This window comes from Tursiops truncatus, chromosome 2 (genome assembly GCF_011762595.2).
Source record: "Tursiops truncatus isolate mTurTru1 chromosome 2, mTurTru1.mat.Y, whole genome shotgun sequence".
Lineage (NCBI taxonomy): Eukaryota > Metazoa > Chordata > Mammalia > Artiodactyla > Delphinidae > Tursiops > Tursiops truncatus.
The window spans coordinates 112,457,677-112,469,583 of NC_047035.1; the positions used below are offsets into that span (position 1 = coordinate 112,457,677).

The window sequence follows — 11,907 nt, forward strand, 5'->3', positions numbered from 1 at the left end:
ACACAAAGTGCTGGGGCTATGGTGGGCGGAGTTTAGGCGGGGGTGGGGCGGTGGCGGTGGAACTTAGGCAGGGGTGGGGTTTAGGGTGGGGCGGGACCTAGGCAGGGCTGGGGTGGAGGGGTGTGGTGGGGTGATGTTTAAGTGTGGGGCGGGGCCTCTGCTTAGGACCTGCACCGAAGGGGAGAGGCAGCACATCCAAAGGGGGGCTTCCAGAGTGTGGAGTTCCGGAGTTTGGCGGTAGGGCTCTGGGTGAGGGTGTGTGGGTGGGGTTCAGGCCAGTGCAGTTGGACGGAGGGGGTCTTCGAGTGTAGAGGTGGGGCCCTGGGTGGGGGTGTAGGGGCTGGGCTTGGGGTCTGCATGGCAGGAGGGAGGCTCTGAGGGCAGAGGATTAGGTCCGGGAGCCTGTTGGGACCTAAGTGGACAGGGAAAGCGCTGGCTGCGTTCCCTTCCGTTCCTCTGCCCACCTCCCCCAGGGTCTCCCACGAAGCCACTGGACCCCTATCCGTGGGTGTGTCCTGCTGGATGTTGGAATTCCTCCCCTCCCCCAGCTGCCCCTTAGGGGTGCCGGTCCCGTAAGTCTGGCATTTACTTTTGCTCCCCCTTCCCTCCCTCTCACTCCCTCAGGATCCAGGCGGCTGGAGCGGGGGGCCTCAGTGGGCAGAGGATCAGGCCTGGGATCTCAGCAGGCGCTCTGGGGGCCCAGGTGGGCAGGGGAAATGGTGGCCATGCTCCCTTTTGATCCTCTGCCCTCCCAATGGTTCCCCCCTTCCTCCTGTGGGCGTGGCATCCCTTCCCCTCCCCCAGCCTCCCCTCAGGGGCGCCAGTCCTGTTCCACCTCCACTTCTCCTCCCCCTTCACTTTCCCCCATGCCCCATGTCCTACCCGATTGCTGGGGGTTCCTCTCGTCCCCTTAGGTGTCCATGGTCCCCCAACAGTGCATGGTAGGTGCCCTAGTTGTGCAGAGACGCGAATTTCGTGTCCGCCTAGTTTGCCATCTTGACTCTGCCCCTGAAGGTAATTTCTTAAGGGCATTTGCTTTCCAGGTTCCTGAGCCTGGGGCATCCTTGGCCAAAAGTCATGTCTGTGTATCCCAGTGCCCACCCACTGTCTTTTCAGATCACCCAGACTGTCTGAATATTCACCCGATGGTGACAGCTTCCTGGAAGGGTCCCAACCTAATTGGTTTGTGGTATCCTAGAGAAGGCAGCTGTCTATTGTGGGTGAACCCTAATGGCACTGGAGAGGGGCCCTCCAGAACCAGCCCCATCTCCCACTGACACTCATGAGATTCCCCACAATCCACAAAGCAATGGTTTGGATTTTGTAGTTAATAGTTTGTCTTTTATAAGATGGTTTTGGCATAGTGGGTGCCAATACACAGTCTCTTTGAAGCATTGGCGGGGGTCCAGGAGTTGCTTCTAGTTTTTAAGTAGGGCATGTTTGGATAGCAAGAAAAGGAAGGCCTGTCTAGCATTGTGATTAGAATAAGAAGGTGGTAGGAAGGGTTAGCCTCAGGGAAACTTATTTTATACAAGTTGTTTTGGCAAGTTCAGTAAAAGGGAGGGAATTCCAGGGGTAACAGGACAGAGTGGAAAGTACACTAGCCTTGAAGTCCAGCTCCCACATGCCAAGTCCCGGCTCTGCTACTAACTGGTTGTATGATCCTGGGCAAGTCACTTCACCATGGGAGCCTCAATACTCTCCACTATGAAAGGTTGAACAAAATGATTTCTGGACCCCAGCAACAACATTCTATGAGACTATGGGATTCAGAGGCTCCTGGAAGGAAATAGGAAAGCCCCCCTCCTCTTCATCCACTGCTCCCTTCAAGAAGTTGACTACTGTGTGTTGCAGAGTGAATATTATTCTTTAAAAGAATAAGGGTTTCACTTGTATCTATCTAGGAACAAATGGCCCAAAATGCTTTTTGTGCCCATTCATTCATTAAATTATGCTCTGAGCACCTTCCAGGGCTGAGGAAAGCCGGCAAGTCCAAATCATCTTTCAGGTTCACACTCAAAGCTCTCCTCTACAATGCTTTCCTGCTCACTGGCACACTTTCCTTCTTTTCTGTAGTCATAGCATTTAGCATCCGTTCAACTCATTTCATAATTCATCCTATAACCCATAGAATTTACCAGTTAAATTGTTACTTTATGTATCTCAAGCCTTGCTCTCACAGCCTTATTTCATTAATTCATTAATCCATTTATAGAGACATTTGTCATGTCTCTATAACTAGACTGTGAGAGCTCAAGGGTAGGAACTGGATCTTATGCTTTGTATCTCCCACAGAGTCAAGTTCAGTGTCCTGTTCACCGTTAGTGCTCAATGAATGATCCTTAACTGATTGGTTCATTAGCACTGTGGATGTACAAAGGCATGAAAGAGGAAGCTCTTGTCCTCAAGAAAGATTCAGTCTAAATGAAGGATACAGTCCAACCTGAAGAGTTACATGACAATGCAAGCAATATCCCTTGGCCTGTGATTCATTGTAATTAAATGCAGTAGGCCAGTGATTCCCAAACTTTGTACCTTGAATCCCTTGTAATTTATGGGTTGAATTGAGCATCAAAAATCCATATAAGATGGGCTTCCCTGGTGGCGCAGTGGTTGAGAGTCCGCCTGTTGATGCAGGGGACACGGGTTCGTGCCCCGGTCCGGGAAGATCCCACATGCCGCAGAGCGGCTAGGCCTGTGAGCCATGGACACTGAGCCTGCGCGTCCGGAGCCTGTGCTCCGCAACAGGAGAGGCCACAACAGTGAGAGGCCCGCGTACTGCAATAAAAAAAAAAAAAAAAAAAAATCCATATAAGATGACTCAGACACATCTCAGAAGGTGCATATATTTGCTGTTCAAATATATGTTATGATTGGCGAAATATATAGCTACTTAAAAGCCTGGGATTCTATGCTATCCTTTAGTCATCATGAATTTTTATAATAGGTTCTAAAAGAACAATTATTGTCATGTGGGTTATGAGAACATTTTGTTGAAGTTAAAAAAGAGAAATTATCATACCCAAATAGGGTTGTTCAAACCACTGGCATAGACAGCCAAAATTTAGAAAAGAAAATGAACATATTAGCCTAGGTGGGTCAAAGGATGTTTGTTTGTTTTTTTTCCTGAAAGAGATGAGATTTGAATTGATCCTTGAATAATGATTAAGTTTTTAACAGCAAGGGCATATCTGAGGTTCAACACATTTCACATGTCCCAATGTATATAAAAGAAGAAAGGCCACAAGACTCATACCTACATGCTAAAGTTCTCTCCATGACAGGTCATGATACTTCAAGAGCAGAAAGTACAGAGATGAACTGGAGCATAGGTGGATGTAGACCTCACGTTACTTAACTTAAAGAACATCCAGAAAATTAGCAAAGGCACGAGAAACCATTCACCTTAGCAATGTATACCAATCAATCAGACTTTAAAACTTACTTGTTTCCGATTATTTTTTAAGTGCATCTTCTAAGCACTGTAGACAACTGTACACATCCTCAAAAGTTAATGAGGGAAACGTGTACAAGGAATTATGTATACAGGATTGTACTGAAGTACAATGGCTTTTATTTGTCATCAAAAGTGGATGGAGAAATGGGTATTAGTCCAAGATTTTCCAACAAACTAGCTGTGAATCACTTCTTGGGCACAAGTCACATCATTTTTCTAGGCTTTGATCTGACATAATGAGGGGTTGGACCAAAGGATCTTTCAGGTCTCTTCCTGTTGGCATGTTTCTGCCTTTTGGATGGTGACTGTGGTAGGAAGAGCCATCTGTCCGCAGGGGAGCTGGCTGGTCCCACTGCTCAGGCCTCTGTCCTAGGAGAAGTGGACAAGGGAGTCACCCAAAATGGTGAGCAGAGGAAAAGCAGATGACTTTCCCAACGCATCTGCAAAAAGTCCCGAAAGGCTCTCATTCTTACAGTAATCCTTTTGTGAAAGTTGTTCTCTTTGCAAGAGGTAGCACTTCACACTCTCCCTTTCTGACTTTTTCCTTTAGGTTAAAATTTGCCAGGGAGCCCGATTTCTTTCTTTCTTTCCTTGAACTTGGTTTCACTCACATCACAGCTGCTTGTTCACTCCCCTGCACTCTGGAAGGAGATCACATAAATTGACCTAGGTCTTTTGGAAAACTTTTCTGCATGAAGGATCACAGGCTTGAAAATATTCATAGCCCTTTATCTTATAATCCTAAGATAGCAATCTTAAGGAAGTAATTCTATAATAAATGTCATTAAACATTCAGGCATAAAGATGTTCATCATCAAGTTGTATAATTTATAATTGTAAAATATTAGAAGCAACCTCAGAAGAGGGGGATGGTTAAGTCGTAGATTATTGAAGCGATGAAATATTGTGTTGACAAATGGTCTTAAAGAGTTTGAAATAAAAACTTGGAGACTGCTTATTTTCCAAAGTGATAAGTGGAGAGAGTGGGAGACAAAATTGATTGTATGCTATGATTTTAACTCTGTAAACCAAAAAAATGAATAAAAAATATCCAAAAAAAAATCAAAATGTTAGCAGTGGTATTTCTGGAGGCTGGGATTCTTTCTGGCTCATATTCATCTATTTTTTTTATCAATAAGCTTTTATTATTATCAGAATAAAAATATGATTCAAATATAAAGAAACAAAATGACAAAATATTAACAATGAAACCTCCTAATGAAGGGAATACGATTGTTATTTATTTTCTTCTTAATATTTTTCTGCATTTTCCAAGTTATATATTATTTATATAATCAAAGAAAAATAATTTAAGACAGCCCATGGTGCAGGAGACCCTCCCAGGATGATTCTCATGGGGCTCCTACACCAATTCCCCACCTCCACGGTGGCCCTGATGAAATGGTGGAGTACAGCTCATCAGCAGCTCAATGGCCTGCCAAAGTGACCCAGGCCAGAAGGTGCTCTACTGTGCTTGTCTCTAAATTTAGACTACAGGTGGCAGGAAGGACACAGGAGGAAGTATGAAGACCCAAGGGGGTGGCTGCTTAGCAAGTCTCAGAAACTTAAATCCGGGTTGTGCTGTTGAATGGAAACGGCACTTCCAAACTTCTTGGCCAACCAGTGCCGCTTGTTTATTCTGAGAACTGGAGGTGGACTCACCAGTCCACATGAATGCCCAGCCCATGCACCACCAGCAAGAGTCAGCCGAGGCCAGTTGCCAGCTGGACAGGTGACTCCATTAGAGATGTAGGGGTGTGCTCTGCCCCTTCCCTCTGCTGCTCTAAAGACAGGCAGACTCCACCTGCTGGGAGGTCAGACTCCCAGCAGATTCCAGGCTGGACAAAACCCAGGAAACAATCAGGAGTTCTGCCCTTCATCACAAACATCTGGCTCTGCAGTGGGAAGCACATTTGTCTTCCAGCTCTTCCACTAACTAGCTGGGGGACCTTGGACAAGTGGCATGATTTGTGCCTCAGTTTCCCCATTTGTCCTCGAGATGGGACCTGGCATATAGCTGATGCTTGATAAATGATGATAAAGGGTAAGATAGGGTGGGTCTCATCAAGCAGGCCCCTGGGGAATGCTCACGTCGGCTTCTCCCGCTTGAGAAGAGACATATGGTACGGCATTCCCTTGCCCTACCACACCCATACCCCGCTTACCTGAGACCAGTTCTCTTCTGTCCGAGGAGGCACTTTTCTGGCTTTCCTCTTGGTAGGCAGGCACAAAATGGACAACCCAGCCTACAATTAGGCATTACTCAGTCTTGTCTCCAGTGTCACCAGCCCAACTTCATTCAATACCTGTTCAAACACATGTTAAAGAAATAGGTAATAAGCAGAGCTGGAAACGTATGTGAAAGACCCAGTACTTGCCCTTACCAAGCTCACTGCTCAGCCAGAGGAGAGAGAACTAGTTATGATTGAAAGTGCTACGTATAAAGGAGAAGCCTGTACCAAGTGCTCCCTGGGGGCCTCGGATTGAGGGGATGGGGGAGGGGGATGGGAAGGGTGAGACAAATCTTCACCTTTTTTTTTTTTTCGGTACGCGGGCCTCTCACTGTTGTGGCCTCTCCTGTTGTGGAGCACAGGCTCCGGATGCGCAGGCTCAGCGGCCTTGGCTCGTGGGCCCAGCCACCCCGCGGCATGTGGGATCTTCCTGGACCGGGGCACGAACCCGCGTCCCCTGCTTCGGCAGGCGGACTCGCAACCACTGCGCCACCAGGGAAACCCCAAATCTTCACCTTTGAAGGGATGCTGGAGGAGGAGCAATCTGCCTGACAAATGGTTCACAGTTGAATGAGAACTAAAGGAAGAGGACCTGGTGACAAGAAAGGGAAATTTTGCCTGTTCCAGGGATAGAGTGAAGAAAGCCGGGAGCAGGGAGTGGAGACCCTAAATGTCAGCAAGAGAGTGTGTGCTGTCGGGGAGAGGGGCTGGAGCACCTGTCCGGGGGGTCAGGCATGGGAGATGGTGCAGAGATGCTGTTAGGAAACCAGCGGAGGCTGAGGTGAGCCTCTGAGTTGTTATGGGGTTAAACAGAGACACACTGCAAGAAAGGTGCAGGGGGCAGAGGAATCCCGGGAAATAAGCCGCAGGACTCTTAAGAAATCCCAGGAAGAGCTTTGTTGTCACAGGCGGGGGGTTGGGGGGCTGGTCAAGAGCTAAGCTGGCAGGGGCCCGCCTAATGGCAGGGTTGGGGACAGCAGAGCTTCCACCACTGGTGGGCAGGGTAGCAGGAGCTGCTTTTCTCCATCTGGCTCACAATCTTGCTTCCTCTAACATATTTCTGTCCTCGTCGTAAGCGTGATGTTATTACGTTATCTTTAAAGATCTGGAAAGGCCCCCACCCCCATTTCCCACCAGCCCTACCCTGCTACACTGCCTCTGGTCACACACAGTGGAGTCCAGGCTTGAGCCAAGTGTAACCAGCCCACAACAGCCAAGAGGACCCCAGGGGACCTTAAACATAAAAGAAAAACGACAGCACATCAAGGCATTCCCAAGGGGCCAGCCAAGTGAATGTTGAACCCATGCACATTTCTCAAAGCACGCGAAGAGGGATAGGAGAGCTCCCCTTGGGTGGGCCTGAGGGAAAAGATAAACAGAAAGGAAAGTCAGCATTCAGGCGAGACGAATGCAGGGAAAATGTCAGAGCGCCCTGTGAGATGGAATAGTGTACCCACAGCTCTCTGTCACTTTGGATCCAAGGCTACAAGGGTCCCTGGTACCACAGGGGCTTCCTTTCAACTACTGGAGTAGAGACAGGGGCATGTCAGGAGCCAGCCCTGGTGACCAGTCCACCCTGGGAATTCAAGCAGAGGAGGGCGCATGGCGTCAACTGATGCCTGGGTTTTGTGGATGTAGAGGGCGAGTGTGTGTGTATGTGTGTGTGTGTGTGTGTGTGTGTGTGTGTTTAAAATGGAGTTTGCCCACCTGCTGATCAGGCCCACCAGTAACAACTGCTCCAGCAGTTGGGGATTTGGGGGCTTCCTCTGAGCCCAGTGTAGCTTATTTAAGTTATCTGTCTGCTGGAACTTAGTTACAACGAAGGTTTAGTGGGATTCTTCCTGTGGCTGCTGTGGTTGAACAGAGATTCCTTTTAAATGAAATCTGAAGAGTAAGTCAAAATAAGTCCGGTGGGGCTTCCCTGGTGGCGCAGTGGTTGAGAGTCCGCCTGCCGATGCAGGGGATACGGGTTCGTGCCCCGGTCCCGGAAGATGCCACATGTCGCGAAGCGGCTGGGCCCGTGAGCCATGGCCGCTGAGCCTGCGCGTCTGGAGCCTGTGCTCCGCAACGGAAGAGGCCGCAACAGTGAGAGGCCCGCTTACCGCCCCCACCCCCAAAAAAAATAAAAAAATAAGGCCGGAAAACTAGGGATGAGTAACTCCAGGATGAAGCATGAGCTGGGCAGAGAGGATATCTATGTGGAGCACACAGGCCAGAGTCAAGGAGGCAGTGGCTTCCTCAGCACTGAGCCAGGGTGTGGCATTCTGCCCTCTCCCCGTCCCACCACTGTTCTATATGGAGTGGGTCTTCTTTACAGAATTCTTGAGCATGATTGAACTTCAGTAATCATAGTCAAGCCCCCTTGTTTGTCAAAATACCATTTTTTTATTGCTTTCTTTTTCAAAAGCACCACTGCTCATTAGAGAAAAGTTAGAAAATAGAGACAAGTGAAAAGAAGAAATGGTAGAATACCCATAATCTCACCTACTTTGAACGATCACCAATAACACCATGTTAGATAAGTAAAGTATCCCCCTAGATAAATAAAGATTTCTTTTTACAATTTGTATAGCATTTTACACCATGTTTGATAATTAGAATACCCTCCTCAGGAAATATATATCTGTATATATGTTATTATATATAAGAAATATATATTGTACTATATATAATATATAAGGTACTATATGTATTATGTATAATATAATTATATACACACACACAAATGTATCTTTTTAAAGCAAAAATGGGTTCATCCTGTCTATACTGTTTTTGTGATTTTTTTCCCCCGTCTTTTACCTAACATTTTCTGTGGTTGTAGATACATTTCTCAACATCATTTTAATGCCTGCATACATTTCTATTACCTGAAGTACTAAGTTTATTTAACCAGTCCCCCGCTGCTAAACACTTAGGTTATTCCAACTTTTTCTCTGTTAATAACAGTGTTGTAAAGAACATTCATGCAGCTAAATATTTGCATAAATTCTTAATGCTTTTTTGTAATCCATTCCCAGAAGTCAAATTGCTTGCAGCTTCTTGATTTCCATATGTTAGGAAAATGAAACCCAGAGACTGGCCAAAAGTACTACAGAAAGAATAAAAGGTGGTGGGGTGGCAGAACAGACAACCCAGGACCAGAGCCCAGGTCTACCGGCTGTTTGCCCTGTGCAAGACGAGGAAGGGACTCGCCAGATTCCTCTGAGAGTTGGTGTCAGAGGATGGGGGCCAGCTGTGCAAATGGGGGATACAAATGCAGTACAACTTCTTGTAAAAGCAAAGGCTCTGAATTCAGAGTCATCTATGGGAGTTACTCATCTCCTAGAGACCCAGGTCTGGGGTGCTCTTGGGATGTGTACTACATGTATCAGACCTGTCAGTATTTACCTCCCTGGATGCTGCATCTCCATCCCTTCTTTCTCTCCTGCTGGCCACCGGCAGGATGAATTGGGATATAAATGTTTTTTGAAGTTTTATAGGAATTTCCTTGCCTATTACACAGTGGATACTTCTCACTTAACGTCTCTGCCCTGAAGGTATTTGGAGGACAATTCAAAGGCCTCAGAACAGAAAAACAAATTTTCGTATTTGTTAGAAAGCAGGGTAAGATTCCTCCCATCCACCACCCCCCACCCCACCCTCCTAGTACAATTTAAACTGAGCCACCTAGTGACTAAATCTGTAAACCAATGACCTTCCCCACTGAGGAGGGAGGTGGCTGGGTAGGGAAGGGGTGCTGGGTCAGGCAATAGAGGAATACAGGGGCGGGGCGGGGGTGGTGTAGAAGAAAGGAGAGGGCATGCAGTGAGTCGACAGAGGGTTAGCCTGGGAGTGAGCAGACTGGGCTCCAGCTCTGCCAGTGCTGTGTGGCTTTGAAGAAGTTGCTTTCCTACTCTGGTCCTGTTTCTTCATCAATTAACCAGGGGCACCAGACCAGATGAGTTCTAGTGTCCCTTTCTGCTTTAGCTGCTCCGCTGTTTTCCTCCCTCATTTGATAAAATGTGTTTAGTAACATGGTTTAGAGCATTCCTTTTGTGACTTCTGACAATCTTTTGTGTTTTCTGAATCTTATAGATGAGTATTGATCCTGCACTAATGCCATGGAAAGACTCCAAGGCAAACTTTGATGTTCTGATGCCGGTGTCGAAGTCCTTCAGTCACCTCTCCTATAGCAACAAGCTCTCGTTTCTAGTTGACCACGCCCCCTGTACTTAAAACCTAGCACACGGGGGCCCCTAGGAGCGAGGAATGTCCGCCTCACGCATACTTGGATACTTCCCCACTTCTTCCTCCTTTCTGCAATGCCTTTGGGTCACCGGGGACTACAGAGTTGGCAGGGAGATTTCATCCAACATGGCAGCCTAATCAAGGGTTATACTGAAAAGAGCTCTAAGCCCCTCCCATTCTCAACCAGAAAGATCACCATGTCTGCCCTGAGGAAGGAACGTGGGGAGCAGTGGCATCACCATTTCTCACCCTCCCCGACCTTCTCTATGAAAACCAGCATGTTTGTTCCGGTTCCAGCTTTCCGAAGGGTTCCTGTGCTCCACGATGGAGATACAGAAAACCAGCTGTCTCAAGGAAGATGAGCTGAGGGGGAAGGAGGGGTTGTAAAGCAGGGCTGCATGGCACCCGAAGCCTGCTCACAGCTTGGAGGCAAGTTGTCTCCTATCACCTGTACACTTGACTTCCTCAAATTTTCTCCTCTTAGGTGGTGGCTTATCCTCTCCAAGCCTCCTCTTGATGTTCATTTAAAATTTTCTCCTGTATCACATTTTGCTTTGAGGAGGTAGGGTGGGTACTCACAGGGCGATTGGCTCCAGGCCTCTGTTTATCCATCAGGAGGATGCTGGCTGGATCATTTATGGCCCGGAAATTGGAACTTCAAAGAGAATCCGCTATCTTCTGGCAACAAAAGAGTTAGAAGCTGGCACACAGGGAAATGTTTGATATTTCCCCTCATTCTTTCCATGGGAATACAAAGTAAAGCAAGTTGAAAATGGCTATTAGCGGAACTGTAAGATGTGGAGTAGAAAACCCCAGCAGGGTTTGAAAGCAGACTTCTGAGACCCGGAAGGAGCAGGCAGCTCAGTTCGTGGCTGTGTGAGTACTGGACACGCCAAGATCTAGAATTGGGAAGCTGGAGCTATACTTTCAGCCTTGTCACTCACTGAGAAAGTCACTTCCCCTCTCTGGGACTCAGTTTCCCCATCTGTTATCTGCCCTGCCCACCTCAAAGGGTCTTGGGGATGATCTAATGAGAGAAAGGATGTGAACATGCATTGGAAAGAAGGCTCAAGAGCTATATAAAAGGAGGGAATGATTGTTTGTTTTCATAAGTGGAGTTGTCTCTTTGCCATCACTGCTGGAGAGCTGTTTGGACCATAAGTATTTGGCCTCTGAACTTTCCCTCTGGACCGGAGCAGCTGTGGGTGGCAGGAATGTGGGGAGGGAGGAGATATCAGAGTTAGCAAGCATGGGCCCCAGTCTAGGACTTGGCCAGGTTTCTAGGGGGAAAACAAAGTCTCAAGTAGCTCTTTGTGGTCATGAAGAACACACTTATGTGATTGTTTTGAATGTTTTAGAGTCTGAAGAAAATCTTTAAGGGACATATCATAATGGACAACAATAAAGTTACTCATTGAACCAAGGCTGCACAAAACCACACGAAATGGGGAATAGAAGAAATTATCTAAACAATTCAACACTCCTTATCCTTCTAACATGTACACGCACGCAGGTGCAGAGACTATTTCATCCACCATGATTCAAATAGCAGTTTGAACTCTTCCCTCTTCGCACCTACTCAGAGCCTTTCCAGTCTTCAAAGTGCTTCTCAATTTCTTTGTCATTTTATACTCTGTGCCAAGCACAGTATCTGGCACTCAGTAAGTTTCTGATCAATGAAGTACCAACCAGTCTGGCGTATATGGTTACAGAAATGGCCCCCAATGAATCATGCCTCTCTGAATCCATGTCCTTGTGTAGGTTCTTCTACATTGACTCTAGGCTTGGCCACATGATTTGCTTTGGCACCAACAGGACCTTAGCAAACGTGATACAAACAGGGGCTTGAAAAACACATCAGAACGTGCACACCATATGAAGTAGCCTGTGCCAGGCTGCTGGAGACGCATGGCCAGTCACCAGCCAGCTCCAACTGCCATTCATGTGAGCGAGGCCGTTTTAGGCCCTCCATTCCCTATCAAGCCACCAGAT

At 47.2% G+C, this 11,907-nt stretch overlaps 1 long non-coding RNA gene across 1 annotated transcript; it reads left to right on the forward strand.

Annotated features, from left to right (window-relative positions):
- The first annotated feature begins 178 nt into the window (after positions 1-178).
- Positions 179-11,338, forward strand: LOC109552392 (uncharacterized). Its single transcript, XR_002179195.3, has 2 exons — positions 179-237; positions 9,763-11,338. It is a non-coding gene; the product is annotated as an uncharacterized lncRNA (long non-coding RNA).
- Positions 11,339-11,907: the final 569 nt, after the last annotated feature.